Raw genomic sequence first — 15004 nt, 5'->3', positions numbered from 1 at the left:
TTGAGTCTGCGCCGCCATTCATTATGATCATGGATGATCATCAGGCTCAATATCCTGATCTCGCCTTCCCCCCATATCCCTTGATCCCTAGAGCCTCAAGAGCCACATCTAATTCCTTCTTGAAACTGCACTACATTTTGGCCTCAACTACTTCCTGTGGTAGCGAATTCCAAAGATTTAGTATTCTCTGGGTTAAGAAATTTCTCCCCATCTCAAGGTTCATCCCTTATCCTCAAACTATAACCCCTTTTTCTAGACTCCCCCATTCTTTCTGAATCTACCCTGTCTAACCCTGTTAGAATTTTCTAAGTTTCAATGAGATGGCCTCTCACTCTGCTGAACTCCAATGAATATAGTCCCAACCGATTTAGTGTCCTCATGTCACAGTCCCACCCATCCCAGAAATCTGCCTGGTAGACCTTCACTGCACACCCTCCACAGCAAGAACATCCTTCCTCAAATAAGGACGTGAAAACTGCACGCAATGTGACCTCACAAATACCCTACACAATTGCAGTAAAAGATCCCTATTCCTATACTCAAATTCTCTTGCTATGAAGACCAACATACTATTTGCCTTCTTTACTGCCTGCTGTATCTGCGTGCTTACTTTCAGCGACTGATGCACGAGGACGCCAAGGTCTCACTGGGTATCCACGTTTCTCAATTTACGCCCACTCAAATAATAATCTGCCTTCCTATTTTTGCTGCCAAAGCAGATATCCTCACATTTATCCGCATTATACTGCATCTGCCATCATCATGCCCACTCACTCAGCCTGTCCAAATCCCACTGAAGCATGTCTGCATCCTCCTCAGAGCTTACATTCCTACCCAACTTTGTATGCTCTGCAAATTTGGAGATAATACATTTAGTTCCCTCATCCAAATCATTAATAAATAATGTGAACAGTTGGGGTCCTTGCACAGATCCCTGTGGTACCCCTAGTCACGGCCTGCCAATCTAAATTGGACCTATTTATTCCAACTTTTTGCATTCTTCAAAGAATTCCATTAGATTTGTCAAGCATGATTTCCATTTTGTAAATCCATGCTGACTTTGTCTGACTATACCACTGCTTTCCAAATGCTGTGTTATGAAATCCTGAATAATGGACTCCAGCAACTTCCCCACTATCAATGTTAGGCTCACTGGTTTTTAGTTCCCTGTTTTCTCTCTACCTCCCTTTTTCAATAGTGTGCTTATATTAGCTACTCTCCAATCTGTAGGAACCATTCCAGAGTCCGAATTTTGGAAAATGATCACCAATGAAACTACTATTTCTGGTGTCAGTTTCGTAAGTACTCTAGGATGAAGATTATCAGATGCAGGAGATTTATCTGGGTTCAATCCCATTAATTTTCCCAAATCTATTTATTTACGAACACTAATTTTCTTCAACTCTTCACTGAAACTTGTGTTTCTCAGAACTTCTGGTACATTACTCATGTTTTCTTTTATGAAGGCAGAAGCAAAATGGACCATGATGAGCTTCAAAAATAAACACAGCTAAGCCTTCCTTTGAACTAGCCTGGACCTGTCAATTACGAGACTTGTAAAATGTAATAGACTGTGAAGTTGAATGTAAACAGTGCAATTCAAACCATTAGGTTTCTCGGCAGGTGTCCGTGTGGAGTTTTCACATTCTCCCCATGTCTGCGTGGGTCTCACCCCCACAACCCAACGATGTGCAGGGTAGCTGGATTGGCGACGCTAAATTGTCCCTTAATTGGAAAAAAAAGAATTTGGTACTATAAATTTATTTTTAGAAAAAGTTTCTCGGCGGGCCCAGAGGCTTGCAAAAGTTAAAGGGGAATGAAATTGACTGTGAATAAAGAACTTCAAAGGTTTCTCCAGGGTCCCAGGTTCGATTCCAGGCTGGGTCACTGTCTGTGCGGAGTCTGCACGTCCTCCCCGTGTGTGCGTGGGTTTCCTCCGGGTGCTCCGGTTTCCTCCCACAGTCCAAAGATGTGCGGGTTAGGTGGATTGGCCATGCTAAATTGCCCGTAGTGTCCTAAAAAAAAGTAAGGTATGGGGGGGGTTGTTGGGTTACGGGTATAGGGTGGATACGTGGGTTTGAGTAGGGTGATCATTGTTCGGCACAACATCGAGGGCCGAAGGGCCTGTTCTATACTGTACTGTTCTATGTTCTATGTTTCGAACACATCAAAGAGAAGATTTTTACCTTAATCCGACAGTTCTTTGAATTTGACATGCTGGGAGAGAGATCAAGGGCGTGATTCTCCAATAATGGGGCTACGTCCCCATGCCAGCGTGAAAACTGGCGGCAACCACTCCGGCGTCAACTTCCCCCGAAAGTGAGGAATTCTCCCCTTTCTAGGGGACTAGGTGGCTGCCGGAGAGGTTCCCGCAGCTGCAGCCGGCGCCGAACGGCCCGCGCAAGCGCGGAACGGCCCGCGCAAGCGCGGAACGGCCAGCGTATTTCAACATATTTGCAGAACGGCAGGCGTATGTCCGCGCATGCGCGGAGATTCCCTTCTCCGCGCCAGCCCCCTGGCAATATGGCCTACAGGGGCCCAGCACAGCGTAAAATAGGCCCCCACGGAATCAAACTGCACGGTGATCAGTCGGATCCCCCTGCCTCCCTCCAGGACGGCCCCCGCGCTCTTACCTTCCAGCCGTGTGTGAGGTGAGTAATCCACGCCTGTGGGATAGGGCAAAACTTGTCGGCCACTCGGCCCATCGGGGCCTGGAGAATCGCCGGGGGGGGGGGGGGGCGCTGTCAATGGCCCCTGACCAGCGAGGCGGGAATTCCTGCAGTGCCCGAAAAACCGCGTCGGAGATTAGGGAAGCCAGCGTCGGGGCGGGGGGGCGGGATTCTCGCCTTCCCCCGGGATTCTCCGACCCGGCGCAGGGTCGGACAATCCCCGCACAAAAGTCTGAAGACTACAGAGGGAAGACTTTTACCTTAATCTGACAGATCATAGAAATTTATATATTGAAAGAGAGTTCAAAGATTTCGAGACAACAGAGGGAAGACTTGCCACACGATCCCCATCCCAGGAAAGACACCCGAACTGAGGTCCTCCAGCCAAGCCCAAGCCCAAGACCCCTATCTCCCCAAAAAGAACACCCCTCGGCACCCTTGAAATAAGTGCAGAGAAGATATTCACCCTCTTGCTCCCCCTCAGTGTCCCTGGACCCCACTTTTAAGGACCAGCAGTGATTCACATCTGCAGAACGTCCAGCTGGGATGGTATGAGCATTGCAGGAGGCCGCAGCATTCCAGTTTAATCTCACTAATGAGATTGAAATAGATGCTAATGAGTTCTTGCCAGGAGAAATGGCCGGGAGGCTTGTGTCGGGTTTGGCACCCAGTGAGAATCTCTTTTTTGTCCTGACATCCGATTCAGTGAGCCAGCCGGGCTCGGGCGAACGGCCCCAGAGAAACTCCCTCATTAATTCGGTTTTTTTTCTCCATAGATACGACCTGGCCTCTGTCTATTTCCAGCATTTTCAGTTTTTATTTTAGATTATTTCAAGGGTGGCACGGTGGCACAGTGTGTAGCACTGCTGCCTCACAGCTACAGGGTCCTGGGTTAAATTCTGGCCAAGTTGAGGCCAAAAAGTTTGCACTTTTTCCCCGTGTCTGTGTGGGTTTCCTCCGGGTGTTCCGGTTTCCTCTCACAGTCCAAAGAAGTGCAGGTTCGGTGGATTGGCCCCGCTAAATTGCCCCTTAGTGTCCAAAAGTTTAGGTATGGCTACTAGTTAATGGGGATGGGGTGAGGCGTGGGCTTAAATAGGGTGCTCTTTCAGTGGTTCAGTCCAAATGGGCCGAATGGCCTCCTTCTGCACAGTAAATTCTATGATTCCATGATTTAGAGCATTTGCAGTATTTAACTTATGTATTGAATCTCCATATCAGTTCTAATGCTGTCTCTTTTTTTTCCAGTTGCGCGTAGTAAAATAATGACCTTCATAATAATGGGTAGTTTCATGGTAACAGCTGGATTATTAAGCTTGATACTGCCTGAAACCCATCACCAGCCTCTCCCAGAGACAATTCAGGAAATGCAAATAATGACCTGGTGAGTCGACACTGTGAAGAACAGGGGTGAGAAATTTGTATAATTTGCACTTGATTTTTAGATGCTACAAGTATTCTCAGAATTCCAATATTGTGATGTGGTACGTATGGTAAGGCAAATCACAGTGAACGGTATATTGGTGAAGTAGCTGGAGCATGTGCACTGAGCGTGTGGCAGAAATATATGCAGTTCAGTCTGATTTGACCCAGTGATGGCATTTTAGGCTTGTTGAACTCTCGCTGTGTTAGCCAGCTGTACATACTACATCAGCTTCAATACAATGAGGTTTGAGGCATTTGATTAATGTTTATATATGACCCCCTTTGTCAAAATTGGAAGATATTACAGACGAACGCCATTTAAAAAGCAGTAAAATAGTATAGATACTGGAATACGTATTATAAAAACCAAAATAGATATTCTGTGTGAAGTTTGCACGTTCTCCCTGTGAATACGTGGGTTTCGTCCGGGTGCTCCGGTTTCCTCCCACAATGTGCAGGTTTGGTGGGGTTTTGGGGTTACTGGGATAGGGCGGAGGAATGGGTTTTAGGTAGCGTGCTCTTTCAAAGGGTCGGTGCTGCTCAGTTGGCCGAATGGCCTCTTTCTGCACGATAGGGATTCTATGGATTCTTCTATTGATTCTGTGGACAGAGCACTGAGAGTCAGAAAATATAGTTTAAAAGTTTAGACAAGAGTCATTTAGCAAGTATCAGGGGCGGGATTCTCCCAACAGGAGTCCAAGTGCCGACGCCGAAGTAAAAACCGGAATGTTTTACTCCGGCGTCGGCGCCTGTTCCCAGACCCCATTCTGGGGCCTCCATGGGGCTGGCAGGGGCGTGGCGCGATTTGTGGGACCGGGGCCTCCTGCACATGCGCAGTTGGGCCGCGCCATCCTGCGCATGCGCAGGGAACTTCTTACGTGCGCCGGCCCCGACCCAACATGGGGTCGGTGTTCAGGGGCCGGCCGCACCGGTAAGTAGTCCTGGGGGGGGGGGGGGGGGAAAGAGGCCGGCCCGCTGATTGGTGGGCCCGGATCGCAGGCCAGACCCCATCGGAGGACCCCCCCCACCCCGAAGAAGGTGCCCACCCCCCCACAGGCCGTACCCCAAGCGTTCCTGCAGAGTTCCCGCCAGCAGCGATCAGGGGTGAACGGCATTGCGTCGGAGCGGCCGCCATCCGGGCCGGAGAATCGACGGCCCCGCCGATTCCAGCGGCCCGCGGCCGGCGTCGCGCCAAACCGTCGGCGCAAATGGCGCTGATTCTCTGCACCTCGGCGAATCGCATGCTGGCATCGGGGCACAGTTGCTCCGATTCTCCGGCCCGGCGCAGGGTTCGGAGAATCGCCTCCCAGATATTTAGATTTTCAAAAGACCAGCTAATCATGGGAGCCACCCAGTGGGCTCAGGGGTGTGTGTGGTGGGGCGGGGGAGGATACGGGGTTGGCCTCATTTTGGGGAACTCTATGGCCCCTGGAAGGCCACCCTGTTTGCAATGGTCACCCCAACAGCAGCAGGCCTGCTTGTTCATCAACAATGCCCACCCTCTCCTGATCACAGGGGCCTGCCTGCAAGGCCCTGGCAGCCCCAGCCAGACGTACACCTCTGGAGGGCACATGGCCATCACTGCTCCAGGTGCAGATTCAACTTTGGCCCCTAGTTGTGGCACTGCTAAGGTTGCTGAATGCTGGCCCTCTGTTTGGGTTGGGTTTGGTGGTGAGTCGCTGTCCTTATTATAAAGCAGCCTCAATGGCAGCCAGTTAATTGGGTCCCAGAACCTGCAATCTGTCTTTCCTGGTCTTATTTTTTCAGTTTTATTCTTTCAAGGGGTGTGGGCATTGCTGGTAAGGCCAGTTTTTGTTGCCCATCCCCTATTGCCCTTGAACAATGCGACTGGCTAGGCCATTTCATTGGACTGTTAAGAGCCACTTACATTGCTGTGGATCTGGAGTCACAGGTCCCAGAGAAGCAATGGTACAAATAAGGGATTTCCAAGACCGTAAATCACTCATGGGGCACCTGGCGATGTTAATTGCTTTCATTTGTTGCCTTGTCAAGTTCCTCAGATAGTGTGGGGACATAATGATGCCATTGATGTCAACTGCGTATTTAACCTTGAGCGGGGGGTGGGGTGGGGTGGGAACAGCTGGGTGGGAGGAGCGGGGGGGGGGGAGGAGCAGGAGAGAAATGGGGGGAGGAGCGGGCGGAGGGCGAGTGATGGAGAAGGTGCGTGCTGGGGAGGAGGGGGGGGGGGGCGGGGGTTGGGGAGGGGGTGCGTGCCGGGGAGGGGGGGGGGGGTTTGGGGACAGTGCGTGCCGAGGAGGGGTGCCAGGTGCTGGCAAAAGTCGCGGCCATGCAGCCCATGGCACCTGGCTGTGGAAGGGTGGGAGGCAGGGGGGGAGTGTGGGCAATGATGACATGTCATCTATACCGCCCACCCCCACCCTCTGCAGGCCGTTATGTTTGGTCATCACCCAACGATGTTGGCCGCACTTCTACATGTTGCCCTGGGGGAGCTGGAGCAGGAGCGTGCCAGGGAGGGGGCGGAGGCTGCCGCAGAGGAGCATGCCGCAGGGAGGCAGGTGGCAGCCGCCGAGGCTGGAGGGCCACCCACACGACAGGATGAGGAGGACGAGGAGGAGGTGGTGATGGTGCCACGGAGATGCCCGATGAGACATCGTGTGTACTGGCCTCGCTCGTCGTACCAGGACCTCACGGACCGGGCATGCGGAGGGGACTCCGGAAGAGACGGGAAACCGTCGCCCATATCTACCACCTGATGGGACACCTGGCACCGCTTGGCACTGGGGGAGGACACCCTCTCCCCGTGGTCGTCAAGGTTACGGTGACCCTGAACTTTTATGCCACGGGGCCATTCCAGGCGCCGAGTGGGGACCTGTCCGGCATCTCGCAGGCATTGGTGCACCGGTGCATCTGTGTAGTGACAGACGCCCTGTATGCCATTGCGGACGCTACATCCAGTTCCCTGTGACCGGGCCAGCCAGGATGCCCAGTCAACGGGCTTTGCTGCCGTGGCCAGGATGCCCATGGTCCAGGGGGCTATCGATGGGATGCACGTCGCCGTGCGGCCACCTGCAGATAACAGGGCCGTGTTCACGAATAGGAAGGGGACCTATTCCATGAACGTGCAGGTGGTCTATGACCACCGCGTGAGGATCCTGCACGTCTGCACCCGGTAGCCGGACAGTGTACATGACTCATCCGTATTGGTCAGGACAGAAGGGTTGGACATGGACAGGAGGCTGCCCATCATTACCGGCTTGGCCAGCAGGCCGCCTGGTGGGCTAGGGGGACGTGGGAATCACCGAGTATGGGCGCAGACTGCACACTACGGCACCAGCCTACCACCCTCACCCCACCCACCCAACACCAACGACCCGCACCCCACCTGCATGCACACCACCCCCCCATTGCACATCCACCTGCGGCACAACGGGCCGGGCTCACGTCGCCGGTGGAAGCGTGTCTATTGCAGGCCATGGAGGATGATGACAACCCGCTCTGCGGTGAACTCTGGGCTCTACATCGTTGGACAAAGTCTGACCCATGGCCACAGTACCACCCTCCACCTGGACCATCCGTGCATGCGGCCATGACACTGCAGCGCACGGACCCATCCTCTGCCCGGGGGGATGGCGAAGGCGACCCGGGGGGAGGAGGGGCACACTCACCTGAGGCCGACGTTCTATCACCCCTCACACACACACTGGCGCTCACCTCACACCACACCCCCGCATGCATCGGACAGAGCACAAAGGCAGCTTCTGTAGGTGTGAAAGTGATTTTAATAACAAACAGTTCATATACGTGCCCTAGCCCCAGAACTAATCTGTGCCCTGCACCCGTGCCAACTTACTCAGTGTCTAATTTTTTGGCCTTACGTCTAGGTGGTTCCCCAGATGGCACAGCAGAACTGGAGGTGGACTCCTGCGATTCCTGCCCTGTGACTAGGGACCCCTTTGGCGGGCGTTCCCTAGGGCGGCCCGGCCTAGATGGGCCAGGCTGCGGCTTGGGCGACTGGGATGGGAGGGGGATGGGACTGGGACGGGCCTGTGGAATTCATTGCCGCGGAGTGCAGTGGAGGCCGGGACGCTAAATGGCTTCAAGGCAGAGATAGATAAATTCTTGATGTCGCGAGGAATTAAGGGCTACGGGGAGAATGCTGGTAGGTGGAGTTGAAATGCCCATCAGCCATGATTGAATGGCGGAGTGGACTCGATGGGCCGAATGGCCTTACTTCCACTCCTATGTCTTATGGTCTTATGGAAGGGGGATATGGGGGAAGGAGGATATGGTGGAAGAGGGGATATGGGGGAAGGAGGGATAGGATGAAGGGGATATGGGGAAGGGGGATAGGGGTTAAGGAGGATATGGGGAAGGGGGAATATGGGTGAATATGGGAGAAGGGGGATATGGGAGAAGGGGGATATGGGGAAGGGGATATGGGGAAGGGGGATATGGGTGAATGGGGTGATATGGGAGAAGGGGGATATGAGTGAATGGGGGGATATGGGGGAAGGGGATATGGGAGAAGTGGGATATGGGGAAGGATATGGGGAAGGGGATATGGGGGAAGGGGGATATGGGGAAGGTGGATATGGGGGAAGGGGGATATGGGAGAAGGGGATATGGGGGAAGGGGTGATATGGGTGAATGGGGGAATATGGGAGAAGGAGGGATATGGGGAAGGGGGGATATGGGTGGAAGCGGATATGGGAAGGGGGATGTGGGAGAAGGGGGATATGGGGAAGGGGGTTATGGGGATATGGGGGAAGGATATGGGGAAGGGGAATATGGGGAAGGGGGATATGGGAGAAGAAGGGACATGGGTGAAAGGGGATATGGGGAAGAAGGGATATGGGGAAGAGGATATGGGGAAGGGGATATGGGTGAAGGTGGGATTATGGGTGAAGGGGGATATGGGGAAGGGGATACGGGGAAGGGGAATATGGGGAAGGGGATATGGGGAAGCGAGATATGGGGGAAGGGGGGATATGGGAGAAGGGGGATATGGGGAAGGGGGATATGGTGAAGGGGATATGGGTGAAGGGGGGATATGGGGAAGGGGATATGGGACTGGGGGATATGGGGAAGGGGATATGGGGGAAGGGAGATATGGGGAAGGGGGGATATGGGTGAATAGGGGGATACGGGAGAAGTGGGGATATGGGGAAGGGGATATGGGTGAAGGGGGATATGGGGAAGGGGATACGGGGAAGGGAAATATGGGGAAGGGGGATATGGAGAAGCGAGATATGGGGGAAGGGGGATATGGGAGAAGGGGGCATATGGGAGAAGGGGGGATATGGGGAAGGGGGATATGGGAGAAGGGGATATGGGGGAAGGGGATACGGGAGAAGGGGGGATATGGGGAAGGGGATATGGGAGAAGGGGGATATGGGTGAATGGGGGGAGATGGGGAAGGGGGATATGGGGAAGGGGATATGGGGGAAGGGGGTATGGGGAAAGGGGGCTATGGGGAAGGGGATATGGGGAAAGGGAGATATGGGGGAATAGGGGGAATGGGGAAGGGGAAAGGGGGGCATCTCACTTGGCGCTGCGTGGCGGGCGACCATTTTGCCAGGTTTCCAGGGGGGCCCGTATTTTGTGCAGTGATGCCGTGCGGCATCATCGACGCTGCGCGCGTACGTGACAGGTGATGCCGTCGTGAATGGCGCCACGCCGCTACTAGCCTATTCCCGGCCGGCGAATTCAGGACGTTTCGGGGGGCCTGATGCCGGAGTGATTCGCGCCGTTTCAGGCGCCGGGTTCGGGCCATCGCGCCGATTCACGGAGAATCCCGCCCCATGTCTTTTGAGACATGTGGAAGGAAACCGGAACACCCGGAGCAAACTCAACGCGACACAGGGAGAACGTGCAGACTCCGCACAGACAGTGACCCAAGCGGGAATCGAAACCAGGACCCCGGGAATGGCTGCAATACTCAAGTGTGACCTATCACGAGCTTTATAATATCCATGTATTGCATTCAAGAGCTCTGTAAATGAATATGCTTTGTCAACTGCTCAGTGTTCTGTTGCAATTGGCTTGTTCAATCCTCACTGTTTGTCATAACTCCACGTTTGGTATCACAGGGAAATTTTGAAATATTAATTTTCATTCCAATACCCAATCATTCATATTTATGAAAAAAGTGGTTGGAGCACTGACCCAAGGGGAACAACACTGTCCACCACCCACTAGTCTGAAACTCACTGTTTTCTGTAGACCAATTTTTTGAATCTGAGCTGACACTGACTAACCTTCCTATTCCATGAACCTCAATTTTGGTAACCTGTTGATGGTCTTTAATATTGTTCCCTGTCAAGAGTGAGGAACGTACAGTAATTGAATTGGAGAAAAGGCATTATAGATACTTAAGGGTCTGAAAGCTGTCAAATGTCCATAATTCTGGAGGGTTCTGGAAAGATAGCTGCAGGAATAGTGGATGCACTCATTAAGATTAATGAAACTTCATAACCTCAGCATTTTGAAAGTTAGTAAATGTTATTCAAGAAATGCTATTCAAGAAAATATAGAGAAAACTGGCAATTATAAGTTAGTGTTAACACCCTACCAATTAATTGAGAAAATTATTGCCTAATCAGACAGAATCAACAAAATGGAAATCAGAGTTGACAAATTTAGCAGCTTTTTTTGATGATGTAACTGGTAGGGCAGATAAAAGGAAGGGAGTAGATGTAATACACTTGGATTTCCAAAAGATATTCACAACTGCCGCAGAGAACCAGAAACCTGGGTTCGATTCCGACCTTGGGTAACTGTGGGGAGTTTGCAAGTTCTCCCCGTGTCTGCATGGGTTTCCTCTGGGTGCTCCGGTTTCCTCCCACTGTCCAAAGATGTGCAGGTTAGGTAGATTGGTCATGATAAATTAGTGTCCAAAGGTTAGGTGGGGTTACGGTGAGAGGGCAGGGGAGTGGGCGTAGGTTAAGGTACTTGTTCGGAGGGTCGGTGTCGACTTGATGGGCCGAATGGCCTTCTTGTGCACTGTATAGATTCTATGAATAAAGTCTCATATAAAGGGTTAATGTGCAAGATAAAGAGGCATTTATATTTATGGAATTGGTGATAATATATTAGCATGAATGGAGGATTGGTTAACAGACAAGAAGAGTAGGGATCAATGGGACATTTTGAAGTTGGCAGGTTGCTACTAATAGTCAGCAAGTATCAATGCTGGTGCTTAGGCTGTTTATAAACTATATTAATGACTTAGATAAAGATGTATCTAAATTTGCTGATGATACAAAGCGAGGTGAGAACATAGACTGGGCAGCACGGTAGCATAGTGGTCAGCACTGTGGCTTCACAGCGCCAGGGTCCCAGGTTCGATTCCCTGCTGGGTCACTGTCTGTGCGGAGTCTGCATGTTCTCCCCGTGTCTGCGTGGGTTTCCTCTGGATGCTCCGGTTTCCTCCCACAGTTCAAAGACGTGCAGGTTAGGTGGATTGGCCATGCTAAATTACCCTTAGTGTCCAAAAAGATTAGGAGGGGTTATTGGGTTAGGGTGGAAGTGAGGGCTTAAGTGGGTTGGTGCAGACTCGATGGGCCGACTGGCCTCCTTCTGCACTGTATGTTCTATGTTCTATGAGGGCACAAAGGGACTGCCAATAGCTATTGACAGGTTCAGTCAGTTCACAACAAGATGCTTGATGGAGTGGAATGTGGGCAGTGTGAGGTTATTTATTAGGTAGTCATAGGAATGGACACTTGTAAATGAGCAGAGTGCTCATTTGAAGGGTTGGCGCAGACTCGATGGGCTGAATGTCCTCCTTCTTCACAGTAGGGATTGTATGATTCTATGATATACTTGCATTGGAGGAAGTACAGCGAAGGTTCACTACTGGTTCTTCGATAAAGAGGTTTATCCTCTGATGAAAGGCTAAGTAACGTACGTCATTACTCTCTGGAGTTTAGACGAATGGGAGGTGACCTCATTGAAACTTACAAGATCCTGAAGAAGCTAGATAGGGTAGACACTGAAAGGTTATTTTCCATGGCTGGAGTATCTACGAACACAAGGCACAGTCTCAGGATAAGAGGTTGGTCATTTAGAACTACGATGAGGAGAAATTTCTTCACTCAGAGGTTGTGAATCTTTGGAATCCCTTATCCCAGAGGATTGTGAATGCGCGATTGTTGGGTATATTGAAGGCTGAGATGGACAGATCTTTGGTCTCCCAAAGATAAGGGAAATGAGGAGCAGATGGGAAGGTAGAATTAAGACAGGAGGTTAGCCATAATTGTATTGAATGTCAGAACAGGCTCGAGGGGCCAATGGCTCTTAATTCTTATGGTTTTTCTCACACTGGGTGCCTGACTGAGCAGTAATAACTTTTGCCTTGATCAGCACAAAATTCATGAACAAAATAAAATCAACCATTGAGGATGTTGTTTGTCATTTATATAAACCACATAGATGACTACGTGAGGTTGAGTGTCTTGGGTTACAGGAAGATATAGATAGGATGGTCAAATGGGCAGACAAAAACCAGATGGAATTTAAAATGAAAATGAAAATCGCTTATTGTCATAAGTAGGCTTCAAATGAAGTTACAGTGAAAAGTCCCTAGTCGCCACATTCCAGCGCCTGTTTAGGGAGGCTGGTACGGGAATTGAACCGTGCTGCTGGCCTGCTTTAAAAGCCAGCGATTTAGCCCTGTGCTAAACCAGCCCCTATTTAACCCTGCTTTTAACCCTGTAATTTAACCCTGAAAAGTGTGAGATGATGCACTTTGGAAGTACTAATTTGACAAGGATGCAGTCAATGAGTCAATGCCTGACACTGAGAAGTTTTGAGGAACAAAGGGATGTTGGCATGTTTGCCCATAGATCTCTGAAGGAAGGGCAGGTTACTCGGGTGGCGAAAAAGGCATATGGGACACTTGCTTTTACCAATTGGGGCATAGATTACAAAAGCAGGTAAGTCATCATGGAGCCGTATAGAACCTTGGTGAGGTCACAGCTGGATTACTGTGTGCAGTTCTGGTCGCCACATTATAGGAACAATGTAATTGCACTGGAGCGTGTGCAAAAGCGATTTACCAGAATGTTGCCTGGGATGGAACATATAAGATGCGAGAGAGGTCGGATAGGCTGGGACTGTTTTCACTAGAGCAGAGAAAACTGAGGGGTGACCTGATTGAGGTGGACAAGATTATGAGGGGCATGGACAGGGTGGATAGGGAGCAGCTGTCCCCTAAAGGGCCGGTCACGAGCGGACACAAGTTCAAGGTGAGGGGCAGGAGGTTTAGGGGGAATTTGAGGAAAAACCTTTTTACCCAGAGGGTGGTGGCAGTCTGGAATGCACTACCTGGTAGGGTAGTAGAGGTGGGTTGTCTCCCATCCTTTAAAAAGTACCTGGATGAACACTTGGCAGATCATAACATTCAGGTTTCCTCCGGGTGCTCCGGTTTCCTCCCACAAGTCCCAAAAGACGGCCTGTTAGGTAATTTGGACATTCTGAATTCTCCCTCACTGTACCCGAACAGGCACCGGAATGTGGCGACTAGCGGCTTTTCACAGTAACTTCATTGCAATGTTAATGTAAGCCTATTTGTGAAAATAAAGATTATTATATTATTATAAGGAGTTACAGAAACACCTGAGGCCGGATTTACCGTCCCACCAGCTTCGTTTTCCGGCACGTCCCCGCTAGCAGGGGAATTCTCCGTTCCCGCAGCCGACCAATGGGGTTTCCCATTGTGGCCATCCCACGCCATCGGGAAATTCACAGGCATGGGTGCGCTGCCGGTGAAGCGGAGTATCCCACCGACGGAGAATCCCACAGCTTGAATTTAATGAAATGAAATGAAATGAAAATGAAAATGAAAATCGCTTATTGTCACGAGCAGGCTTCAAATGAAGTTACTGTGAAAAGCCCCTAGTCGCCACATTTTGGCGCCTGTTCGGGGAGGCTGTTACAGGAAAGGAATATCCACTGTTAAGATCCCTCTTTTAAAAATATGAACCAACAAGAAAAGACAAACAAAAATGGGTATCCGGTATCATTGTCAAATGGGTCCACAAAACTTTGAAATGAGGAAAATGTATTTAGTGTGGCATGAAGGAAAAAATAATAGATATTTGCAGTGAAATATATTTAGACCATTTTCTTTTTGAAGCTACTGTTCCTCGGTCAGACAACACTGCTGCAAGTTTTGCTCCTTCCAGACAACTATGCATCAGGGAAATCACCCTCAGGATAATATAACTTCAACAACTCCCTCCATTTCTGGACCAGAATTACTTTCCCAAATGCAGGTAATTTTCTTGTTTTCCTTCATTTCTTCCTCTGTACTTCATTGTATATGACACGAGATAAGCAATTGCAAACATTTCTTTTGGTAGCATGTTGGTTAGCATAAATGCTTCACAGCTCCAGGGTCCCAGGTTCGGTTCCCGGCTGGGTCACTGTCTGTGCGGAGTCTGCACATCCTCCCCGTGTGTGCGTGGGTTTCCTCCGGGTGCTCCGGTTTCCTCCCACAGTCCAAAGATGTGCGGGTTAGGTGGATTGGCCATGCTAAATTGCCCATAGTGTCCTAAAAAGTAAGGTTAAGGGGGGGGGGGGGGTTGTTGGGTTACGGGTATAGGGTGGATACGTGGGTTTGAGTAGGGTGATCATTTGCTCGGCACAACATCGAGGGCCGAAGGGCCTGTTCTGTGCTGTACTGTTCTATGTTCTATGTCTATTTCGAAACACAATTCCAAGTTCCCAACAAGTATACATTTCCTAGAAGAATAAAAACTCCAATGGACAATTGGAATAGACATGGTTATTACATTATAAAAACAATGTTGCAGTTTTATGATAGGAAAATCATGTTTGATAATCTATTAGAGTTTTTTGTGGGTAGCTAACAGGGTAGATAAGGGAGAACAAGTGAAAAGATGTGCTGGTAGGTGGATTGGCCATGC

The 15004-nt window shown here is 50.4% G+C and overlaps 1 pseudogene; it reads left to right on the top strand.

Annotated features, from left to right (window-relative positions):
* The window catches only part of LOC119970686, a 216920-nt pseudogene that overhangs the window by 133667 nt on the left and 68249 nt on the right, over nucleotides 1-15004 (top strand).

This window comes from Scyliorhinus canicula, chromosome 8, assembly GCF_902713615.1.
Source record: "Scyliorhinus canicula chromosome 8, sScyCan1.1, whole genome shotgun sequence".
Classification (NCBI taxonomy): Eukaryota; Metazoa; Chordata; class Chondrichthyes; order Carcharhiniformes; family Scyliorhinidae; genus Scyliorhinus; species Scyliorhinus canicula.
Note: the sequence above shows the minus strand (reverse complement) of the source record. Positions and strands in the feature narration are given on the sequence as shown.